Source organism: Ovis aries, chromosome 5 (genome assembly GCF_016772045.2).
Source record: "Ovis aries strain OAR_USU_Benz2616 breed Rambouillet chromosome 5, ARS-UI_Ramb_v3.0, whole genome shotgun sequence".
Classification (NCBI taxonomy): domain Eukaryota; kingdom Metazoa; phylum Chordata; class Mammalia; order Artiodactyla; family Bovidae; genus Ovis; species Ovis aries.
Window position 1 is genome coordinate 112621 of NC_056058.1, and position 7381 is coordinate 120001.

General features: G+C 40.6%; 1 pseudogene; it reads left to right on the plus strand.

The window, feature by feature from the left end:
* The first annotated feature begins 6597 nt into the window (after positions 1–6597).
* On the plus strand, positions 6598–7127 carry LOC101116985 (large ribosomal subunit protein eL21-like; annotated as a pseudogene).
* Positions 7128–7381: the final 254 nt, after the last annotated feature.

The window sequence follows — 7381 nt, forward strand, 5'->3', positions numbered from 1 at the left end:
CAACCTAGATGTCCATCAGCAGATGAATGGATAAGAAAGCTGTGGTACATATACGTAATGGAATATTACTCAGCCATAAAAAAGAATTCATTTGAATCAGTTCTAATGAGGTGGATGAAACTGGAGCCTTTTATATACAGTGAAGTAAGCCAGAAAGAAAAACACCAATACAGTATATTAATGCATATATATGGAATTTAGAAAGATGGTAATGATAACCCTGCATGTGAGACAGCAAAAGAGACGCAGATGTATTGAATAGTCTTTTGGACTCTGTGGGAGAGGGCAATGGTGGAATAATATGGGAGAATGGCATTGAAACATGTAAATTATCATATGTGAAACGAATCGCCAGTCCAGGTTTGATGCATGATACAGGGTGCTCGGGGCTGGTGCACTGGGATGACCCAGAGGGGTGGGATGGGGAGGGAAGAGGGAGGGGGGGTTCAGGATGGGGAACACATGTACACCTATGGTGAATTCATGTCAATGTATGGCAAAACCAGTACAATATTGTAAAGTAAATAAATAAATAAAACTGGAAACAAAACAGGATTCTGATGTATTGTCAGAAGTTTTCTGTCGTGAATATGCCTGCTTCACACTTCTTTTCCCTCATATTTTGGTGCATGAGTGTATACTTTTGGTTATGAGTATATACTTTCTCTGCTGCTGCAATGTTAGCCTGTTGACAGCCTCCTATATTTTCCCCCTGATGATAGTGATATAAGTTGAAATCTGTGTGCTCTCGGACATCCAGTTAGATTCTGGATGGATTTGCGCATATTCTCACCAACCTTCTAAAGAGTCTCACTCTCCATACCCCCAGGGCATGCACTGCGTGTGTGTGTGTGTGTGTGTGTGTGTGTGTGTGTGTGTGTGTGTGTGTGAGGAGGGGGTGGTTTTAGGTGAAGTGCACTGATTATTAGGGATAACTGGGCAACTCGGATTGATCCAGAGGTGAAGATTTCTAGTTACTTATAACTGGGCTGCCTGATGGAGACTGATGCAGGTGTTAGAATCTGCATACACGTGATGCTTTCTAAGAGTCCTTCTTGTTGCTGTTCTTCCAGTCTCTCCCCACCCCCTTGTCATGAAGTTCATGTCAGGTTTCTGGATGGCCATGAAAGAACTGGGTTTTCTGCATGGCCTGGGAAGCTGGGTTCTAACTCACATGTTCTCATTTCTTTTGTGGGAGAAATCACAGGCCAAAAAGTCTCTCTTGGCACTGAGCTCTTCCTCCTCAGTGGAGGCATGTGGCCAGAGAAGTCAACTAGCCTGAAACCTAAAGAAAGACAAATTCCTCCAATGAGAGTTGGTAGTGGTGATTTAACTGCTAAGTTATGTCTGACTTTTGCAACCCTGTGGACGGTAGCCTGCCACGGTCCTCTGTCCATGGGATTCTCCAGGTAAGAATACTGGAGTGGGTTGCCATTTCCTTCTCCACAAATGATATAGATGTGAAAAAAAAAGGTTTCTGGAAAAGAGCACCATGAAAGCAGGCAATGTTTAGGGGAAATATTAATGCATTTTTAGAGATCAAGTATAGGTTTGCTATATGAGAAGAAATGTATTGCAGGGAGTATCATTTCACTGCAACTATTATATAATCCTGCAAATTGGCAGAGGTTGACCAGACAAGGCTCTTCCTCAGATAAGGTTCTAGGGAAAAGAACTCCAGGAGCTGGCAGTTTGTATTTGAACTGAGAAAACTCAAATATGAAAAGAACCAAGGTGATACGTGTGGGACAAAAACAGTATGTAGCATAGAAATATAGATAGTGTGGTTCACTTGCTAGAGATTTCTTGAAAGTTTACTATTCTTGAATTTATTGATGTGAGGTGAACACACCAATGCAGAGTAAGCACATCAAGGTGATAGGATCATATGGAATGTGCACAATGTAGAGACTCACAGCTAAGACTCAATGCAGAGACTCATGAACATCTGAACAGTGATCAGAACACCTCCAGCTATATAAACAATTTGATAAGAAAAGCATTATAATAAACCATATAGCTTAGGACTGCTTGGTATACAGCAATAGCTAACTGATAAAATAATCAAAGCAAACTGCAATGAGGACAGATGCAAAAATCTACTGGTTTTTATTTTGGGCATATATGTTGATTTGAAGACATTATTCATGATCATTATTTAAAATTTTTCATGGGCTTCCCTGGTGGCTCAGTGGTAAAGAATCCTTCTGCCAAAGCAGGATACATGAGCTCTATCCCTAGACAGGGAAGATACCACATGTCATGGAGCAAATAAGCCCATGTGCCACAACTATTGGGACTTTCCTGGTGGATCAGTGGTAAAGAATCCATCTGCAATACAGGAGATGCAGGAGACACAGGTTCAGTCCTTGCATTGGGAAGATCTCCTAGAAGAGAAAATGGCAAGCACTCCAGTATTTTGATGGTACAGTCTTATGGACAGAGAACCCTGGCAGGCTAGAGTGCATGGGGTCAAAGAGAGCTGGACACAAATTAGCACCTATGGCTGCAACTACTGAGTGTGTGCTCTAGAACACAGGAGCCATAGTTACTGAGACCCAAGTGTTCCACAGCCTGTGCTCCACAGCAAGAGAAGCCACTTCTATGAGAAGCATGGGCACCACAACTAGAGAGTTGCCCTCACTCGCTGCAACTAGAGAAAAGCCTGTGCAGCAAAGAAGACACAGCATAGCCAAAAATAAGAAATAAATAAGAAATCAGGATTTTTTTTAAAAAAAGCACTTCTTAAAAAAATTAAAAATAAATAAAATTTTCAGATAGCTACATTATCAATTGACCACTTTAAGGCTCTATTCCAGGGAACCTGGAGAGATTGCAAGGACGTGCATATTGTGTAGAAATAAATGATGATATTGAATCACATGACTGCGTGGAAATTCAGGAATTCTTGTGACTCATCTTTTGATCAAGAAGACTGAAGACCCCTGAGCAGGAAGGAGGTATGCAATGGTCTACTTTGATATTGTTTATTCACCGCTTCTGACTCTTTAGCGGTTATGACAAAATTTTAAAAAAAAAAAAGGAGGAGATCCTTTGTTCAGAGCAGTAGAGGGGTCATAATTGTGGGGAACACAGGAATTTTTGAAACCAAAAAGGAATAATCTAGGGGGGGAGCATAAAACATTCTTACCAGTCATTCATTCCAATGCACCACCCCCTCATACTTGGACACCAATCTTCCATACCTCAAGGAGTCAATTACAGATGGAATTTTTTACACAGTAATAAAATGTGAACTTTAAATTTTTGCAGCCCCATATTTAAGGGCACATCTGCAAGTGAGACCATATAAGGTCAATCTATTTATTCACATTTTCCTTTCAGTATAGATTCTATTTGGAGATACATATTTGATTATTAATTTTTATAAGTGACTATGATAGATATAGGACTTTCCTGTAGCTCAGACAATAAAGAGTCTGCCTGCAATGCAGGAGACCTGGGTTTGATCTCTGGGTCAGGAAGATCTTCTGGAGGAGGGAATGGCAACCCACTCCAGTATTATTGCCTGGAGAATCCCATGGACAGAAGACCCACACAAGCTGTAGTCCATGGGGTACAAAGAGTAGGACAGGATGGAGCAACTAACACTACTATTACTACTATGATAGATATGGTGGACACGAGTTGAAAATTATGTAACATCAGTTATACAACTCAATAGGGTGAATAAAGTTGATCTTATCAAGAACAGTTAAGGTAGTGATGTAGAAAAATATGAGAGACCCAAAGTAACATCAGTTTCATGTTTTGCTCTGCAGTTGAACTATATAGGCTGTTTCAGCTGCCTAGTGTTGTTCTTCTGTGTGATTAATGCAACTAATTGTAATTCTTCATGGAAAAAATTTTTAAAACTTACTTGCGAAGATATGCACGGATGCTCAGTTGCTTCAGTTGTGTCCAACTCTTCGTGACCCTGTGGACAACAATCCACTAGGCTCCTCTGTCCATGAGATTCTCCAGGCAAGAATACTAGAGTGAGTTGCCATGCACACCTCCAAGGGATCTGCTTGAAAAGATACATGTCATTTAAAAAACTATTAAGGAATAAGACATTCCCCGTTAAATGAGTGGAAACTTCCAACTATTGCTCATCCAAGTTTGGGGGAAAAAATTAGGAAAATGACAAAAATAGGGGGAAAAAAACGAGGAAATGTCCATCTTTCATACAACAGACAGAAGAGAAAACTTATTCAATGAGATACTTAAACTGTATGGACAATTCTAAAAGCAATGGAAAGACCAGCAATAAATATAAGGAATAAATGTCCTTTAACAATCTGATCAAGAATCAAAATTTTCTGCCTCTAATTAACAATACTTCTTCAGCACCAGGACTCATTATGTACTCTGCATATAAGTTAAATAAGCAGGGTGACAATACACAGCCTTGAAGTACTCCTTTTCCTATTTGAAACCAGTCTGTTGTTCCATGTCCAGTTCTAACTGTTGCATCCTCACCTGCATACAGATTTCTCAAGAGGCCGGTCAGGTGGTCTGACATTCCCATATCTTTCAGAATTTTCCACAGTTTATTGTTACCCACAGAGTCAAAGGCTTTGGCATAGTCAATAAGGCAGAAATAGACGTTTTTCTGGAACTCTCTTGCTTTTTCGATGATCCAGCAGATGTTGGCAATTTTATCTCTGGTTCCTCTGCTTTTTCTAAAACCAGCTTGAACGTCTGGAGGTTCACAGTTCACATATTGCTGAAACCTGGCTTGGAGAATTTTGAGCATTACTTTACTAGCATGTGAGATGAGTACAATTGTGCAGTAGTTTGAGCATTCTTTGGGATTGCCTTTCTTTGGAATTGGAATGAAAACTGACATTTTTCAGTCCTGTGACCACTGCTGAGTTTTCCAAATTTCCTGACATGTTGAGTGCAGCAGTTTCACAGCGTCATCTTCCAGGATTTGAAATAGCTCTACTGGAATTCCATCACTTCCACTAGCTTTGCTTGTAGTGATGCTTCTGAAGGCCCACTTGACTACACATTCCAGGCTGTATGGCTCTAGGTGAGTGATCACACCATCGCGATTAAATGGGTCATGAAGATCATTTTTTGTAGTTCTTCTGTGTATTCTTGGGACTTCTCTGGTGGCTCAGATGGTAAAGCCTCTGTCTACAATGCGAGAGACCTGGATTCAATCCCTGGGTTGGGAAGATCCCCTGGAGAAGGAAATGGCAATCCACTCCAGTACTTTTGCCTGTAAAATCCCGTAGACAGAGGAACCTGGTAGACTACAGTCCATAGGGTTGGAAAGAGTCAGACACGACTGAGCGACTTCACTTCACTCACTTTCTGTGTATTCTTGCCACCTCTTCTTAATCTCTTCTGCTTCTGTTAGGTCAATATCATTTCTGTCCTTTATTGAGCCCATCTTTGCATGAAATGTTCCCTTATTATCTCTAATTATCTTGAAGAAATATCTAGTCTTTCCCATTCTATTGCTTTCCTCTATTTCTTTGCACTGATCACTGAGGAAGGCTTTCTTATCTCTCCTTGCTATTCTTTGGAACTCTGCATTCAAATGTGTATATCTTTCCTTTTCTCCTTTGCTTTCTGCTTCTCTTCTTTTCACAGCTATTTGTAAGGCCTCCTCAGACAGCCATTTTGCTTTTTTGCATTTCTTGGGGATGGTCTTGATTCCTGTCTCCTGTACAATGCCACAAACCTCCATCCACAGTTCATCAGCCACTCTGTCTGTCAGATCTAGTCCCTTAAATCTATTTCTCACTTCCACTGTATATTTGATTTAGGTCATATCTGAATGGTCTAGTGGTTTCCCCTACTTTCTTCAATTTCAGTCTGAATTTGGTAATAAGGAGTTCATGATCTGAGCCACAGTCAGCTGCTGGTCTTGGTTTTGCTGACTGTATAGAGCTTCTCCATCTTAGGCTGCAAAGAATATAATCAATCTGATTTAGGTGTTGACCATCTGGTGATGTCCATGTGTAGAGTCTTCTCTTGTGTTGTCGGAAGGTGTTTGCTACAACCAGTGCATTCTCTTGGCATAACTCTATTAGCCTTTGCCCTCCTTCATTCAGTACTCCAAGGCCAAACTTGCCTGTTACTCCAGGTGTTTCTTGACTTCCTACTTTTGCATTCCAGTCCCCTATAATGAAAAGGACACCTTTTTTGAGTGTTAGTTCTAAAAGGTCTTATAGGTCTTCATAGAACCGTTCAACTTCAGCTTCTTCAGTGTTACTGGTCGGGGCATAGACTTAGATTACCATGATATTGAATGATATGCCTTGGAAACAATCAGAGATCATTCTGTCGTTTTTGAGATTGCATCCAAGAACTGCATTTTGGACTCTTTTGTTGACCATGATGGCTACTCCATTTCTTCTAAGGGATTCCTGCCCACAGTAGTAGATATAATGGTCATCTGAGTTAAATTCACTATTCCAGTCCGTCTTAGTTCGCTGATTTCTAAAATGTTGATGTTCGCTTTTTTTTTTTTTATCGGTCGGAACTGCCATCTTCCAGGCAAGTCATGTGAAAAGAATTCTTGGGAGTCACTTCTTTTGAAGTTATGGTAACACTGAGAGATTGATTTAGTGATTCGCCAAGATGACCAACACAAAGGGAAAGAGGCAGGACACCCGCTACATGTTCTCCAGGCCTTTCAGAAAACATGGAATTGTTCCTTTGGCCACATACATGCGAATTTACAGGAAGGGTGATATTGTAGATATCAAGGGAATGGGTGCTGTTCAAAAAGGAATACCCCACAAATATTACCATGGCAAAACTGGGAGAGTCTACAATGTTACCCAGCATCCTGTTGGCATCATTGTAAACAAACAAGTTAAGGGCAAGATTCTTGCCAAGAGAATTAATGTGCATACCGAGCATATTAAGCACTCTAAGAGCCAAGATAGTTTCCTGAAACGTGTGAAGGAAAATGATCAGAAAAAGAAGGAAACCAAAGAGAAAGGGACTTGGTTCAGCTGAAGCGCCAGCCTGCTCCACCTAGAGAAACACACTTTGTGAGGACCAATGGAAAGGAACCCAAACTGTTGGAGCCCATCCCCTATGAATTCATGGCCTGATGGGTGTAAAAATAAAGACCTGGACTGTACAAATGTTTCTCTTAATTGAGTAGAGGTGTTGTGTCCAAATTCAGTGGGTAATGTCTTTTCAAATTTAGTGTTTTTTCTTCCTGAAAGGTGTAAGATAGTTTGTTGTTTGGTATGCTCCATTTTTTAATAAACTGCCAGATATTATTTATAAAGTAAAAAATAAAATAAAATGTTGATGTTCACTCTTGCCATCTCCTGTTTGACCACTTCCTATTTGCCTTGATTCATGGACCTAACATTGCCGGGAGCCAGCGTGAGGAATTCCACCC